Source organism: Lycium ferocissimum, chromosome 10 (assembly GCF_029784015.1).
Source record: "Lycium ferocissimum isolate CSIRO_LF1 chromosome 10, AGI_CSIRO_Lferr_CH_V1, whole genome shotgun sequence".
In the NCBI taxonomy this organism is placed as follows: Eukaryota; Viridiplantae; Streptophyta; class Magnoliopsida; order Solanales; family Solanaceae; genus Lycium; species Lycium ferocissimum.
In genome coordinates, this window is record NC_081351.1 from 6,259,128 (window position 1) to 6,268,034 (window position 8,907).

Genomic DNA, 8,907 nt, shown 5'->3' on the forward strand with positions numbered 1-8,907 from the left:
CTGTTCTTGAACAGTTACTCAAGAGCTCAAGTAGAACTCGAATGGGATAGAAGGAGTGAAAGGAATTTCTTATTGATCTTGACAATTTCTAGATGCTTATAATAATTGAAGATGCTGGTATTTAATGGCACCTAATTAGCCTAAGTGATAACTACACTAACTTCTGGAAATAGCTGGTTTAACAGAAAATGGGATCACGTGCTTGCCACGTGCCCAACTAACTCAATCCTAATCAGCTAACTAACGTGATTAACTGCTAATCAACTAACTAATTGAACTAAAATACGGAAATTAAAGGAATACAACTCATTAGGATCGTATCAAAATACCTAGGTATTAACTATTACTATATGTTAGACCAATTTGGAAGAAAAGAAATATCTGACCTTCTCAGCTAGGACATGCATACCCGCAAACTCGGAATATCCATACACTCTATAGTGCAGCATGCTTTTTCTCCTCTTACCTATTTTGATCAAACCACCCCAATTTTCTCCAAAAAGTATCAAGGAAGTGATCAGTATAAGGAGAGAACACAGAAACAGTTACTCTGCAACATATCCACTTTAGAAAGCAAACATGTTAGTGGTTTAAACGAAAAAGGAAATGAAAATTGTTTTCATTTCTGCATATACCCGTATCTTGTTTAGGAGCTCATCTTTTGATAAGCCCATAAAATTAGGATTATATTGCTCATGATATGGTCCTTTTAATGGCTAATAGTGCTTTTGCTCTAAAAGTAAACTATTCCGTTAATCCTTGACTGTATTGCAACTTACATGTGATCTAATAGCAATGACATACTGTCAGATAGCTCCCTTTAGATTAGGAACACGCAATGGCAACATAGACAAGTTCGCACAACAATTATCCATAGGTTGATTGATAAAACCATGATATATATGACCAAATCTCATCTTTACCAATCAGAAAAGGAAAATTAATGTGACGGATATTCGGTGCTAGGAATTCATATTCAAGCACAAGAAGATCAATATGATACTTGTTGCACCAAGAGAAATATCCATTCTCGAGAACTTAGAACTAATGGTTATCTTTTGATGGACTGAAAAGCAATTGATTTTTCAATTTTTCTGTATAGATAACAACCTTTCCTTTAGATGGTATTAGATATGGAAACAAAATTTTCATTTCAACACCAAAATAGATAGAAGTCTCATATGTATATGTTGGCTAGAAAATTGCTTTGTTTACGAAAACCCCTTTCGTGTCGATTGTTTTATGACTTTAGTAAGTAGAGTCATAAGCATGCAGCCTTGGTGCACTTCAAGAAAGGGTTTTTTTTAATAAATGAAGCAATCTTCTGGCCAGCGTATACATTTAACACTTCATCTATCTATTTTGATGTTGATATGAAACTTCTTTTTCCATATTCAATGACATCTAAAGGAAATTAGATGTCATTTGATCAGTAGATGACCATTATTTAGAAGTTCTCGAACTCGAGAATGTATATTCTGTTAGAACAAGAATGATAATAATAAAAGAAATCCAAAATAAACTTGCTTGGCTTAGAGGCACGTTAAGACGTTTCTTGAAGATAGTTGGAGTCTCTCCCACGAGCAAACGGAAGAATAAATAACAACTCTATCTTCGGATTCAACTAAGCCACAACAAGTAGCATTCAAGAAAGTTGCTCTTGTATTCTTGAATTGGTGATTTCACCTTTTGATCAATGTCTCTCTAAAGTTTTAAGGGGAAATTGTTTTCTTCAAGTGCTTCCCTTTTTCAAAAGAATGAAACACTATTTATAGGATAAAAATTACATAACATAAAAGTTTTCATTAAATAGGATTTAAAATAGGTTCATGAATTTTTCTTAAAATACATGCAACTTTCATGTAACTTTCTAGAACCTAAAACGTAAAATACTAAATGAAGAATGTATCTTCAAATTCACATTCATTTAGTTTGAAAAACTTTTATCAGATGAAATGTTTCAAAATTAATTAAAACATTAACTTAACAATCCCCCACTTGTTTCAAGAAATTTTGAAAATATTTTTTGAGACATTAATCTAGTAATATGCATCAATAATGGTGGCTTTTGGACTTGAACCATTAGCTAGTGAATACTTTCTAAATCATTGACTACTTAGTGAACGAATCTTGAACTGAGTAGATCATTAAATGAAGTAGAAAAATTTTCACACACATTACTATGTTTCGGTGAAAATCGTAATCCTTTGACACCTTACTGCCATGTGTCCTGAATCCTTTAAAATAAGTGCTTTAAGATTTCCCTGTTAAAAATCTTATTGAAGCGGCCTCCACTTCTCACTTAGCGCGGTGAATTCATCAAGAGTAACTTTGCATACTCCGACCAAACAGTCTATGAATTCATTAAGAGAATTTAATCTCATCCTCTTTTAAAGCAAAGTGTCGGTAAATCTATCAAGAGGGTTCCTACACTCCAACCGATAGCGGTTTATAGACTTATTAAGAGAATATAATCTCATCCTCCTCTACAGTAGGAATATTGGTAAATCTATCAAGAGTCGTCATACTAACTCCAACCGAGATCGGTCTTATAGATTTATTAAGAGAATAGAATCTCAACCTATGCACATTTACTCACTCTTTGAAGAAATGGAAATTTTATTGATGTGCTCCACAATTGTAACTTTACTTGTTTTTCCCTTTGAACCTAAGATTACATCATTAGGTAGGGTTACCATAAAGTACAATTAATTTACAACTGGCTTTATCCCATACCTTTACAAGTTTCCATTACTAACTCTTTGGCTAACCCTTTAGACAAAGGATCTGCTAGGTTAAATCTAGACTTCACATATTGAAGCGATATTATGCCATCCTCCAATAGTCTTCTCACATGATTGTGTTTGAGACGAACTTGCCTCGATTTGCCATTGTAACAATCACTTGAAGCCCGAAAAATAGCAGCTTTATTATCACAATAGATAGTCAAAGGTGGCATTGTCTTACTCCACATAGGAATATCTATCAGCATACTTGAAGCCGATTCAAATTCTTCTCCAAGAGAAGACATAGCTATAAATTACGACTCCATGGTTGAGTGAGTAATACATGTCCGTTTCTTTGATTTCCAAGAGATTCTTTTATAGCCAAAGTGAAAATCCAAGAAGTAATAGATTTAGAGTCATTTGGATCAGAATTTCAAATAGCATCACTATAGCCTTCAATAATTGCTGGAAAGGTAGAATAATGTAGGCCATTATTAATCGTGCCCTTTAGATACCTTAAAACACGAATTAAGGCATTCCAATGTTCAACTCGGGTTACTTGGTAAACTTGCTTAAAGTTCCTACCGCATAACCAATATCTAGGCTCGGTACAATGCATCGCATACATAAGACTCCCTAACAATCCGAGAATACGTCAATTGATCAAGAACGTCACTAGAGTTTCGCACTAGTTTGATGCTAGGATCAAATGGTGTAGGAGCGTGCTTGTCATCAAAATGACCAAACCTCTTCGAACTTTCTCAATATAACTTGCTTCGAGCAAGAGTCAAACCATTAGTCGATCTCACAATTTTAATGCCCAAAATTACATCGGCTTCTCCAAGAGCCTTCATTTCAAACCGAGAAGCAAGAAATGATTTTGTTTCTTTAACTCTTTCAATATCAGTTCCAAAATCAACATGCCATCCACATAGAGACAAATTATAACTCCAGAATTTTCTTGAAATTTACTGAATATGCATATATCGCCACCATTGATTGAGTAGCCATTAGAAATCATGGCCTTTCTAAATTTCTCATGCCATTGCTTTGGAGCTTGTTTTAATCCATAAAGAGATTTTCGAAGCTTACAAACTTTATGTTCCTGACCAGGAATGATAAACCCCTCTGGTTGTTTCATGTAAACTTCTTCATCTAGATCTCCATTCAAAAACGCAGTCTTCACATCCATTTGATGAATTATCATATTATGAATTGCTGCTAAAGCAATCAAGAGCCGAATAGATGTCATCCGAGCTACAGGTGCAAAGGTATCAAAATAATCAATATCTTTCATTTGAGTAAAACCTTTTGCTACCAAGCGAGCTTTGTACTTATCTATAGTACCATCGAATTTAATTTCTTCCTAAAAATCCATCTACAACCAATAGGTTTACACCCGGAGGAAGATCTCGATAAAATCCATGTATCATTTGACATGATAGAATGCATTTCATCATCAATAGCTTCATGCCAGAAAGGAGCATCATGGGAAGATACTACTTCAGCATAACTTTCAGGATCTTTTTCAGCCAAATAGACTTGAAAATCGAGATCCAAAGTTCTTTGGTTGGGCTGATCTTATCGCGCCTCGGATGGCTTACTTCCACGGACTCAACTGTTTTCCTTTTAAGAGGAGATGTAAAAGAACTTGCATCTTGTTCTAAAGATTCTTTTTTCTTAGGAAATATATGCTCAAAAAAGTTAGTATGTAAGGATTCAATAATTGTGTGAGGACTTGGAGTCTCAAGATTTAAGAATCTATAAGCCCTACTGGTTTGAGAATAACCAATAAACACAAAATCTACTCCTCTATAGCCAACCTTAGCCAAATGTTGATCTGGTAATCTAACATGAGCCAAACAACCCCATACTTTAAAATAATTTATATTTGGCTTTCGGTTCTTCCAAAGTTCATAAGGGGATGCCTCAAGTTTCTTGGAAGGTATTCGATTCAAAATATGACAAAATGAAAATAAGGCTTCGGTCCACAAATTTCCGAACATACCAGATCCATAAAGCATAGAATTAACCATTTCTATGAAAGTCCTATTTTTCCTTTCTGCTACGCCATTTTGTTGTGGTGTATAAGATGTAGTCAATTGTTTTTTAATGCCTTCTTTTTCACAAAAATCAATAAAATCTGATTTTAAATATTCTCCACCTCTATCAGATCTAATTGATTTAATCTTCAAACTTAATTTATTTTCAACTTCGCTTTATATGTTTTGAAAGACTCAAATGCCTCATCTTTTGTTCTTAATGGAAAGACATATGTATATCTTGAGTAATCGTCAATGAAAGTGATAAAATATCTCTTACCATGACGTGACAAACAATTCATCTCACAAATATCGGTGTGAATTAATTCCAAAAGTGTGGATGTCCTTTCAACCGTCTTAAAAGGTTTCTTTGTTATCTTGCATTTACTACAAGTAAGACACTTGGTAGTATGATCTTTTCCACAGTCCTTAATTAATCCATCTTTCACTATAAGTTGTATGGATCTAAAATTCACATGACCAAGACGTTCATGCCATAAATCTAGAGACTCCACAATATAAGCAGAAATATTTTCATTATCAATATTGAGTTTGAACATTCCATTCGTAACATAGCCTTTTCCAACAACTATGTCATTTTTAGACAGTATAAATTTATCTGCCTCAAAAATCATTCTAAAACCATGCTTTGAAAGAAGCGTACCTGACACCAAGTTCTTCCGAATTTCAGGAACATACAATACGTCCATCAGCGTGACTATCTTTCCAGAAGTAAACTTCAATTCAACAGTTCCTTTTCCCACAACCTTAGCAGAGGACGAGTTTCCCATATAAAAAACTTTATCGTCCCCCACTAATTCATAGGTCTTGAAAGCATTTCGATCACCTGATATATGACGAGTTGCGCCAGTGTCTATCCACCATTCCACTTGATTTCCTGCTACAAATGCTTCGGTAACCATTGCTACAAATTCATCTTTTCCATGATTATTTGCCTCTTCTTTCTTCTTTTCAGCTTTAAGAATTTTACAATCACGTGCATAATGACCAAATTTGTGACAGTGGTAACATTCAACCGACTTAGAATTGGTACTAGTACACTTGAAATTCGTACTTCTCTTTGCCTTCGGAATTTTCTTATTAACAGATTCCTTCTTAGTTGATTTTTCTTCAACCACATGAGCTTTCATGATAGGTTCCTTCAAAATATTATTGTCACGATATCGATTCTCTTGTTCAATTTGCAAATGCTGCAACAATTGCTCAAGAGTCAAATCTTCTTTCTTGTGTAAGAGTTTGCTTCTGTATTCTTTCCAAGAGGAAGGAAGTTTCGAGACAATAGCACCAACATGAAAATTTTCATCAAGAGCAATTCCAGAGATAGCAATTTTATTAGCTATAAGTTGGAATTCTTGCACTTGTTCAGTGATTGACTTATCATCAACCAGTTTGAACTCCATATAGTTTGAAACAAGAAATTTCTTTGAACTCGCCTCTTCCGCCAAATAGATATTTTGGAGAGCGTCCCAAATATCCTTAGCAAATTTGCACTTGGTATAATATTGATCATAAAATTTGTTGGACATTCCTCCAAGAATATAATTCTTACATAAATAATCATCATCTTTCCACTTGGCAATTTGTTCTTTAATCAAAGTAGCCTCGTCAGTTGCTACCTCAGAACCAAGAGCATTAGGACAAGGTTGTTCAAGAACATATGCCAACTTCAATCGTCTTAAAAAGAATTCCATCTTTCCACGCCATCTAGGAAAGTCTTTGCCATCAAATATTTCAAAATTAGGATTAGGTAGAGATGGAACACCATTCAATGTTGATGTAGTAGCCATAGAGACAACTATCTTCAAATTGTTAGAATAAGAATGATAATAATAAAAGAAATCCAAAATAAACTTGCTTGGCTTAGAGGCACGTTAAGACGTTTCTTGAAGATAGTTGGAGTCTCTCCCACAAGCAAACGGAAGAATAAATAACAACTCTATCTTCGGGATTCAACTAAGCCACAACAAGTAGCATTCAAGAAAGTTGCTCTTCTATTCTTGAATTGGTGATTTCACCTTTTGATCAATGTCTCTCTAAAGTTTTAAGGGGAAATTGTTTTCTTCAAGTGCTTGCCTTTTCCAAAAGAATGAAACACTATTTATAGGATAAAAATTACATAACATAAAAGTTTCCATTAAATAGGATTTAAAATAGGTTCATGAATTTTTCTTAAAATACATGCAACTTTCATGTAACTTTCAAGAACCTAAAACGTAAAATACTAAATGAAGAATGTATCTTCAAATTCACATTCATTTAGTTTGAAAACTTTTATCGATGAAATGTTTCAAAATTAATTAAAACATTAACTTAACATATTCCTCCTTTTAGTGTAGCAAATGTTGTATCGATCTTCATATGCTTGTATATGAATTTTCATAACTGGATATCCGTCACATTAATTTTCTCTCTGATAGGTAAAGACAAAAAGGATGAGAATCCGCATTTGGTGTATGGAGCGTGAAGGCACGTGTTATGATGCTATAGGGTAAATATCTCAAAAGGTCATTGAACTTTGAGAAATTATGTAATAAAGTCATTGAACTTTGCTACATATTAATAAAATCACTCAACTTTGGCCTATTATCTCATAAAATCACTCAACTACATATGTCATCAAAAAAATCTGACATGGCAATATTAATTAATTATTTTATGCCATGTAGACGTGGGCCCCACAATAAAATAAAATAAATCCATATCTTTATACCCACACCCACTCACCAACCCTTCATCCAAAACACATTTTTCCCTTATCTGGGTAATATATATTTGTAATATAAATTTGTAATATTATTCTAAGTTGAATCCTCGGAAATTCTGAAAGAGTGGAGGATTATGTGGATACATTCTACACAGTTGAAACTTTCAAGAATGTATATTCACATTACATCAATCCAACAAATCCAAAAGATCAACGCCTGAGGTTTTGAATTGAGAATCATCGTCAAGCCATCATTTGGACGTTACAACTCCAACTGAAGAAGCTGCAAATGGCCGGGGTTTTACAAATATATATTATCCAGATATGTGGAATAATAATCACCAAGGATTCAACTTAGAGTGGAACTTGTTACAAATATATATTACATATATATATTACCTTGATAAGGGGAAAATGGGTTTTGGATGAAGGGTTAGTGAGTGGATGTGGATATAAAGATATGGATTTATTTTATTTTATTGTGGGGCCCACATCTACATGACATAAAATAATTAATTAATTTGCCATGTCAGAATTTTTTTGATGACATATGTAGTTGAGTGATTTTATGAGATAATAGGCCAAAGTTGAGTGATTTTATTGATATGTAGCAAAGTTCAATGACTTTACTACATAATTTCTCAAAGTTCAATGACCTTTTTGTTATCAATCTGTATTACGAAACAGTAACTTAGCAATATTTTCAGAAATCAGTAACTTTACAAAATCAGAAAGTATAAACCAATGTAAAACAGAATCTGAAAAAATAATCAGAAAGAGTATACAAAAATATTTTTAAGGAACAGATCCAAATCTACCGAATGCACACAACAGGTGTGTCCTTAAGGAAATTATTCCCCTCAAGTACCCGAGGTTGAATGTGGAATATTTCCTCCCATGATAGAAGGATTTCACTCACCGGTGTGTTGGTACCAAAAACTCCGATGTCGCGAACCACTTAACGGCAAAGTATGTCGATTTAAGCAAACTTTTAAGAGAGTAGAAGAATAGAAAAATATCGAAAATTCGTAAGTAATAATCAATATTAACCGGAATTTATAGCCATTAATGCACCGGTTGGGAAGAGGTTTGCGCTTTTCGAAAAGGTTTGCGCCTTTTCGTAAAATATTCGTGTTAAAAATAAAACGAAGGGAAATTTCAATTAATCCGGGAAAGAAACGGATCGCGGGTCATACACGCTGATTCGGGTCACTAACGGGTCAGGATCTGGAAATAATTAATTAATTAATAATTAATTAAATTAAAATTAAAGGAATTTTGGTCCAAAAAGATTATCAATCAATCAGATCATTTGACCAAATCCAAATCCGAAGCCGAAGCAGAGCCCAGCGACGATGACGGCACGAGGGGAGACCCTCTTCTTGACCCTTTTAGCAACAAGAAGGAGTGCTTC